Below are 9,623 nucleotides of genomic sequence, written 5' to 3'. Positions count from 1 at the left end.
CAAATAGCTAAAGGGGCAGATCTCCTTAACTTAAGGCCTGTCCCTGAAGCAACCACAAACTGGGGGCAAGGGAAAGTATTATCTGGGGCCTGTGGGGGGTGACTGGCCTAGTGCAAGGGGCTACTGCTCCCCTGCACCCTCACCTACCCAGCTCCCTGCTTCCACTGACGCTTCCAACCCCGCGAAATGTATCTAATTCCCAGTGGTACGAGGTCCTAAAGCCCTATTGGCTCCCTGGCGTCACATGGGGTCCCCTAAGGCTCATGGGACTCGTAGTCCCGTCCAAGAGCCTTCCCTGGTCGGCTAGGGTTTGTGCGCTTGCTGCTCGCGCATGCGCAACTGTCCCGGCCGCCCGAACCTACTGCGCATGTGCAACTATTCCAAGATGGCGGCGCCCTGCACAGGAGCCGCCGAGAGCCCTAGCGACACGCCCGCGGCCCCGGCAACTTCCGCTCCGGTTCCCATCTGCCCCTCACTCCTGCAATCGCCGACGGGTCCGCCATTGGGCTCGGCGGCACCCGCGATCGCCAGCCAGGTGAGTGAGGGGCGACGGGCAGAGGGGGACCTGGCTACACACACGAAACATAAAGCAACAAACAACTTATACAATAATAATTAACATTGCTATACAAGTGTCAATTGAAAGTCAATTTACACCACATATATCAATCACAAATTAGATTGGGGAACTCTTATATATCAATAGGGCCATTAGTAGATGTAGAATAAATCTATCTACAAAGAGTCACTCATTGGACCTTAATTAGAACAAATATATAATGCATGATAACATGTTGCGGCTGTTTGTTGAATTAAAGCTATTTTATAACGCTATTAGTAATGTAACTATAGTATGTTCAGCTATTGATATCAATAGACTGTTGGACTCCAAAATACACATAACCAAACAGTCGGCTGGTGTCATTAATATAAGCAACATGCCACAAAGTTTGGTAAAAGCATACCATAGCAATACTGTTAGTTAGTTTATCCAGATATCAACATACTCATATTTATACAATTTATTCTTCCTGAAAAACATTTATTCTAAAATCAACGTTCAATTCCAAGGGGTCAAGGTTCTAAGTTCATATATCCAAAATAGTTCCCTTTTAGATAGCTGTTTCACTCTATCACCACCTCTCCAGTTCTGAATGGATGTTTCTATCGTTATACAATTCAGTCCCTGTGGATTTTGGTTCTGTAGCAATTTGAAATGATGTAACACATTATGGGTAACCAGGCCTCTTTTGATGTTATATATATATGTTCATACAATCTCCTTTTGACAGGCCTGGTTGTCTTCCCCACGTACTGCAGGCTGCAGGGGCACTCCAACAGATAGACAACGTATGGGCTAGTACATTGGATGGATGTTTTAATTTGATATTTACGTGACGTAACATTAGACTTAAATTTAGTAGAATTTATACGGTATCTGCAAGCAGTACATCAGGTGCAACAAGTATATCCCTTATTATTAAAATAACGTATTTGTTCTGTTCTAGTGATTGGACAACATGGGGATATTTTGGATTTCAAGTTTTCTGCTTTGGTGAATATAACCTAATGCCTTCCTGGAAGAATCCCAACCAAATCCCTGTCTTTTAACAGGATTGGCCAATGCTTATTCAGGATTCTTCGTATGGCCGGATCCACCTGGTTATATCGTGTAATAAAAGGTACATTTCCACCTATATTAATTGATTTCTTTTTATATTTTAACAGATCTTGTCTATTCAATTGTTGTACTTTTGAGAGACTTTCATCCAGATGTTCTTTATAACCTCTTTCGAGAAATGTAGATTTTAGTTCCTTTGCCCTGTCAAATAATTGTCATTACTGTTATTGTTACGTTTTAATCTAATAAATTGACCTTTAGGGACATTTATAATCCACATTGGGTTGTGGTGACTAGTAGCTAAAAGGTAATTATTAGCTTGAACTAGTTTTTAGTATGTCTGCGTATGTATTTTGTTATCAACTATTAATAACTCCAAATCCAAAAACTCAATTTTCTCTACACTACTTTTACATTTGAATATCAAATTATGGTCATTGTTATTAATGTGTGAAATAAATAAACATAAATTATTTAGAATCCCTTTCCAAATAAATAAAATGTCGTCAATATAGCGACGCCATAGCACCAGGTCCGCACCGAGGGGGCAATTAGCCCAGATGTTATCTTCCCATACGCCCATAAATAGGTCGGAGTAACTGTGCGAACCTGGTCCCATGGCCGTCCCACATGTTTTTAAATAATAGTGATTAAAACTAAAAAAAATTATGGGGCCTATGCAGAGACGATCGGGAAAATAGATCTCCATTGTTTGAGAAGTGACAAATTTTGGCGTATTTAATGTACCTTATGCAGAAACAGCAGATTGGCTATAAAGTCTCAATTTGTAGTAATGGCGACAGCTAATGTCGCCATTACTGACGGATGTACTTGCATTCGGCTAGAATCTCATGCAGTGTGTTTTGAAGTAGCTCTCGTGAGTCTCGCGAGACGTGATTTCAAGTTGCGGGCAATTTGTGAAGTAAACAGCTGATTCCTGTCACAGCGTCTGACGGACGGCTTCTTTGTATTTTCATAGCAGAGAAACGGCGCCTTTGTGTCTGTCACAGTGCTAGAAGCACGTAAACGCTTGATACAGTGAAAATATCACAGTGTTTACAGTGTCACTTTCTCTATTATCTGCAGCCAAATACAGTCACAGACAGAGCGTGTAAGCACAGTAGTAGCGGGCACTCGACATTGTGCAAAGTATAAGAATGTCCGTAGTGCGCGTTAGTACTGTGAGGAGAAGTGGTGCACATGCAGTCAGAAATGTAATTTCCACTGCTTCAGCACGCACACATGTGCGTGTGGTTGGAAGTTCCACAGCGATCCGTGCTGCTGGAGTTAGTGGGGTGGCCGGTCCTGTTAGTGTACATGAAACAGTTGTACAGAATGCAACATTTTCCGCTTTGGAATCTTGTGCTCCTTCAGTGTCAACAAGTGTCACTGCAGTGTCTATAGAATCACCGTGTGTCAGTCATGATGATGCTGTTTTTGGGGCGAATGTTGCTGGCAGGCAGAATTTGCGTGGAAATGCCAGTGTGCGTGGTTTTTTTTTTCTCACATTTTGAGGATTATGGCACGTTATATTCATCAATGCCAATGTAGCCATCATCGGAGGCATCTTTGGACACCCTCCAAGTCATTTTTATCCCCTTTGAAATTCCACGACATCCAGAGAACTCCAAGAGACCCTTAACAGGGCAGACAATTACGCAGTATGCAGGGGACTGCGTGCGCAACTTCTCCATTTCCACAATACTAAACCTTTTTTTCAATAGCAAACTTTATTGAGACATCCATGGACACTATGGGGCTGCCCTGTCTATGCCAGCAAGACGCGCGACTCCTCAATAATGAAAAAAACTTTATTAGTGAATTCCTCACACGCGCGACTCCAATAGAAGATGGGATGCGCGCGCAACTCTACAAGATGGCGACGTCCCGTCGCATCAGAAAGCGGGACGGAGACCACACCAAGGCCAGGATTGGCCAAACCTGGCATAAAAGAGGCTGGGAACAGCAAGTCCACATCTACAGAGCCTGAGGAAGTCCAGTACTTGGACGAAACGCGTTGCTCTTTCATCTGGAATACTTTGCAGCACTATACAGAGGAGACAGAGGTGTAGTTGTAGCTCCCCATCCGGACGCGGAAGAGGAGACCCCCTACCACCATACACCCCACTGTCCCCTCCCTTGCTTTTACTGTCCCACAGAAACGCTTGGTTTCTGTTTTTTATCTTTTGTGTTTTTATATTCATTAAAATTAGCTTTACCCTGAAGACCCTAGTGTCCTTTGTATGTGTTCTTCCCATCTTCACTTCAGCTGTACCAGCAATAGAAGAAGAAAGATACCGCTAGGAATGTGTACTCACACTGGCCCGTGTGAGTATTGAGATATATTTTCACTTGAGATATATCTCAATACTCACACGGGCCAGTGTGAGTACACAGATATATTTTCACTTTTTATAACCTTATACCCCATCCTTTCATCACTTGCCTCCGATCGGGTAATAACCCTACATGAGCAAGATACCAAGATAAGAACACACTCACATTAGCCCGTGTGAGTGCTAGATTATCATATTGTCCATTGGTTTATAGCCACGTCACCCTTCCCCCCTATTAACGTATATATGTATATGTTTTAATCCTATCCCCCTTCTCTGTTTATACGAGAGGAAATCCCCCTGGAGCGGCACCTGGAACTAATGAAGATAACGGCATAGACAACAAGAAGAAGTAACTACACCGCAAGAAGAAAAGCATCAACCGCAGAACACGGGATCCCCAAAGAAACCTTGATGTGACTGAGCTTACACAAGGCCGTGTAAGTTATATATACTTTTATCTTACCAACTCATTAATACATACAAACCTATGTGTGTCTTCCCTTCCAATTAGACATTAGCCACCTGAGCTACCTAATTTGCTCATGGTAACAACTGCTTCACATTAAGAGCATTCATTAGATCCATACTGTTGCCTGTTTACGACGATTGTGCTCCCCCATCCCCCTTTTTATATTCATTGCCTACAAGGGTCCTGGATAGATCCTGCTGGGGTTCCGAGTCACAAGAGGACACCACCTGAAAATCACTTACAGGCAGTATAACACCATTCTCCATATACACTTCCACAGATCAAATAAGACAAACAGAGATAGCGCCCGGGTACCTCCCCAAACAGTGTGCGTGGTAATGTCTGTGGAAGTGTGCGTGGAAGTGTCAGTGGAAATGTCAGTGGTATGGAACGTGGTAATGTCAGTGGTAATGTGCGTCGTGGTGTGCGTGCAAATGTTCGTGGTTGTGAGCGTGGTAGTGTGCGTGGCACTGTCTGGTACTGTGCGCGTTAGTGTCGGCGGAAATGTGCGTGGTAGTCAACGTGGTAATGTCCGAGGAAGTGTGCGTTGTGGTGTCCGTGGTAATGTTCGGGGTTGTGACCGTGCTAGTGTGCGTGGTACTGTGCGTGGTAGTTTGCGTCGTGTTGTGGCTGTTAGTGTGCCTGCTACTGGACGTGGTGCTGTACGTGGCGGTGTGAGGGCTGCAACGCATACTCGTGGCAGTCCTACTATCGCTGTGTCTGCTAGTGCAGGCCAAACAGCTTGTGCAAGTGGTAGTGTTCCCACAAATGTGCATGCAGCCCCCATGGTAACAACGCATGCCACTGTGTATGCTGATGCAATTGAGGAATCGCAGCATGTTGACCAGGAAATCAGCATGATGTCCATGGATGTCGAAGATGGAGATACAACAGACCAGCATGTACCACATACAAATACACAATCACAGCATGATGGGAGAAAACGAAACATTAAATTCAGTGACGAGGAAAATCGGGTACTAGTAACGGAAATTGTTGAGAACTATGATCGCCTGTTTGGCCATCTTGTTGGTAACTTTTAAAGGTTTAATACATGCCACCGTCTACCGATGATGTCATGCACTGTGTTGATGCCACCCAGAGATAAAGGCAGGTTAAATGATGGCATGGCACAACAGTTGGAATGCTGTCCCTCTACATAGGGTTTCTGCTATCATGCTATGGCGTGTGTGGAAATTGTGTGTAAAGAAAGCTAATGTACAATGCAGTTGCTTTTGTTCCACTTTCTGAACAAATAGTGACACATGAGCAACCTGCATAGTAAAAAGATATATATTGCCTTTCACATTATCGTTTGCAGTTTGACAAAAATTTTTTAATCTAACAAATATTCATGTAAACTGTGTTCTTGATGTGTATTTCAAGTAAAAACATCTGCAGCGGTGAAGAGGGCGTTGTGGAGAAACATCCGTGAAGCTGTTTCAGGATGTGGTGTCCAAGTGCGCTCGCATGACAACTGCCGAAAACGATTTGACGACATCAAAAGAAAATTAAAAGTTAAATTGCAGACCATTAAAAATCATGCCGGCGGAACAGGCGGAGGGCCGCCAGCGTCACATTTAAAACTGACACCACTAGAGGAGCAGCTTAGTGCGAAGTTGCCAGCTATACAAGTTGAGGGATTGGAAGGCGATTTCGATATAGGTGTGTTCGATGAAGAATTTTATGAAGGTGAATAATTAGCACAAGTTTTCTATCATCACAAACACATTATAATGACCAAAAGATGTGTCTTTTTACTATTGCAAACAAAACAATACACTGCAAGAGGCAATACTGTGTCAATGCAATGTCAATGTGTTTGTTGACTTTTCATTCTGAAACTGATGCAGTCACAGCAACATTGACAATACTGTGAGATAAACAATGTAGCACAGTGTATGATCACAGAAAGAAAACTATATTACAACTGTAGTGCTTGCCAGCAATGATGAATGTAACGTTTCCTAACACGTTTGACTGTTACAATCGCATCAAACGTGGCTAGTTCACACACATGAGACATTACTCAGTATGCAAGGTAACAGCAATGACAGTAGTGCTTAGTTAAGGTAATGTTATGCATGTATACATTGCAGAGGTCAGTGTGTCGCCATCAGCTGTGTCAGAGAATTGCCTTAATGACACTCTACAAGACAGCATGTAAAGACAAGTCACGTCCCCGGAAAATTCAGATGCAGATTTTGAAGGTACATTGTTTTTTTACATATGTTATCCTTCACACAGTTGTAAACTGTTGTTTCCATGTATTGTGCCTTGCTAACATTTTATCTTCCACTTGTTCCAATAACAGTCCATAACCAAACTAACGATACAGCATTGCATGTCTATATGACTTGGTAGTGCGTGGTTTGTGTCAAACCATGTCACGTAACAGACCCACGCACTAATAACAAAGCTGTGCATGTCACATGCTGTGTGTCTTCTATGTTAAATGCCAATCTGTAGCACATGGGGATAAACATTGTCAGTTAGTACGACGTAGAAATTCTAGTATCTGCCTTTGTATGATTAGGTTTTAAATTTTCCCGTTAAAATTAAGTGCTCAATCAGTAGCTACCGCAGCACCATGGTTGGACAATGTTACTGGAAAGTGTTGTGAGACGTGTGTGAGAGCGCTAAAATTAGTTACAATTAGGGTACAGAGGTGGTGCTGACAGGGATGGTGAAAAAAATGAACACACAATATAGATACAACTCCCTTATTTAACCACCGAGACAAGGCTCTGACACACGGTTAAATGAGGGAATGTGATGAAAAACAATGCAAACACATGTTTGACATGAACAGTCACGCAACAGAAATGTGAAGTAATAAGTAAAGGTTATCTTTCTGAAGCCAATGCTGTGTTATAGGTCAAAGTGACTGTGACAGGATGATACACAGATTGGCCACTTTTGTTGTCAATAGCTATATTATGTATATACCGGGCATACTTGATAAGCGATAACATTGTCATGATGGGCGAAGTAATAGTATGCTAATGAGAAATATTTATAGTACTATGAGTACCTATGGCTTTTTATGAATGTAAATGCGTTAATACTTTATTTCCAATGCTTTCAGCTACACTCCCATGTGAGTAAAAACTGGAACACACAGTTACCTTTGTCGCTCGGAATGTAATGTCCTGCATTGCATACTTGTACCTCACTTTTGCTGCACAACAACTGTTTGTGCTGCCTAACTGATGTATGCATAGTTGCTTACATATGCATGGTTGTTACTTTCTGCGGCTACCACTTAACTTTGTGCGGTTACTGTGTTCAGATTGTGGCATAGTATAGTAATGTTTTGTGGTACACTCTGTTTATTTATCTGAACCCGAATCATGTCTTCCATAGATAGACCGAGCGAAGAAACCAGGAATTTCATGAATGTGTCTGAGGATCCATGTTCCCCGCTCATAGAAGTAGCAAGTAATGTAACTGACCACATAATGGATTTTGACAGCGGCAACCATCATGAACTGCTGTCCATTCAGGAGGCAGAGCAACGTTTGTTTCAAAGCAATTCAGAGAAGCACACTCAATTAATGTGTGTGCATGAGAAAATGGTCAGGGAAATTGTTGAGGTAAAAGACATTTTGAAAGATACAGTAACAGAACTTCGGAAACATAATTCGTACATGGAGGCAATAGTTACATGTTTACTGAAAAAAAATGACCTCCAAAGTTCTACTGTTTTGACGTCATTTCTGCCATCCACGTTTCTAGCCACTTTGGAGGGTACAGATAGTTTTCAAGTCACCTGCCCTAACAATTCACAAGCGGAAGGTGCAATTGCAACACAGCAGACAGAAACATGCCGTAGTTATGAAAATATTGCAAATGATCAACAAATAGAAAATCTTAACTTAGCGGATAATACTGGCGTGCCCTTGTTACAACTTGTACAACCAGAAACCGCACACACATCAGCAATTAGTGAAACTGCCACATCCACACGTGGCGTGTCCTGTCAATCTGATGTGCTGCAATCAGGCAGTGTTGTGAGTAGTCAGACAGATTCCAAAAATATTAGCACAAATGAGTGCCCGCAGAGTGTTACTAGCCAACCCGGTAAAAAATGTTTGAGAAAAGGTAAATATGCACGCAGTGCAGTTGCTGCTCGCGTTACCCGTTCCAAAACATGCAAGTAAACAAATTTATGACTTTGTTTAAACACAGCAAAAGCAGAAAGCTGTACCAAGGCATCTTGCTTATGTATAAACATTTAAAGCTTTCATCGAACACACATTGTTAGTTTACTGTCAAATACATGTTTCAGCCTCTTAAAGAAACTGTCACAAGCCATGTTTATGTGACTACAGCTACAACAGGCTATCCGTGTATACTTGAACAACTTTTTGCACATTCTGTTGCCTGGCACATGTAACAAAAAATAGTTTGTTGCAATACACAACCTATCATTTACATGGGATAGCTCATAGTGTAACTGTCAGCAAACCAAGAGAATTAGATATTGTACTGTTGTGTTTCATTTACACGTTTACACAAAGTTCATCATATTGTACTGACAAAATGCAATGCCAAATTAAAGTATTTGTACATTTATATGTCTCTGAATTATTTCCTTTAAAGCTGCCTTCAAACATCTGTGTTAGGGAGTGTAAAATTTTTTCAGACTTTCCTTTGTACAATAACCTTGAACAGGAGAAAGAGCAGATAAAAAGGTTACATTTCTGCATCAAGTTTAACGCTCATATATGCTTTTTAAAAATGTTTTACACATTCATCTATGGTCAACATGGATACACGCGATGCACTGCAGCAAAGACCAAAAGTCACTAATAAAGAAATAATTGTTGCAGCAATTTCTAATAAGGTGGACAAACAAGCAACAGTAAGGGAAATTTATGCATACGCAGAAAATAACTACGAATATTACAAATTGGCACCGCAAAGTATCACTTGGAAAAATGGAATCAGGAAGAATCTATGTTTACAAGCCTGTTTTGTGCGAACAAGTTCTCGTGAAGGAGAAAACTTGGGGGCCTGGAAATTACGTTTCTGTTGTCACGTTCTAAAAGAAACTGGCACATTTGTTTCCTGTGCCACTGCCGTGGATACGTGTCACCTTATGAATAAAGAGGATTGTGCTAAAATCACAGGACAATGTTCTACAGATATTGTTATGAATCGAAACATGCAGCATGAGCAGCATAATGAA

General features: G+C 41.8%; 1 long non-coding RNA gene across 1 annotated transcript; it reads left to right on the top strand.

Moving 5' to 3' along the window:
• The first annotated feature begins 5,831 nt into the window (after positions 1-5,831).
• Positions 5,832-9,007, top strand: LOC142488651 (uncharacterized). Its single transcript, XR_012799561.1, has 3 exons — positions 5,832-6,121; positions 6,529-6,639; positions 7,796-9,007. It is a non-coding gene; the product is annotated as an uncharacterized LOC142488651 (long non-coding RNA).
• Positions 9,008-9,623: the final 616 nt, after the last annotated feature.

Source organism: Ascaphus truei, chromosome 2 (genome assembly GCF_040206685.1).
Source record: "Ascaphus truei isolate aAscTru1 chromosome 2, aAscTru1.hap1, whole genome shotgun sequence".
NCBI lineage: Eukaryota > Metazoa > Chordata > Amphibia > Anura > Ascaphidae > Ascaphus > Ascaphus truei.
This window is presented reverse-complemented; position numbering and strand designations above follow the sequence as displayed.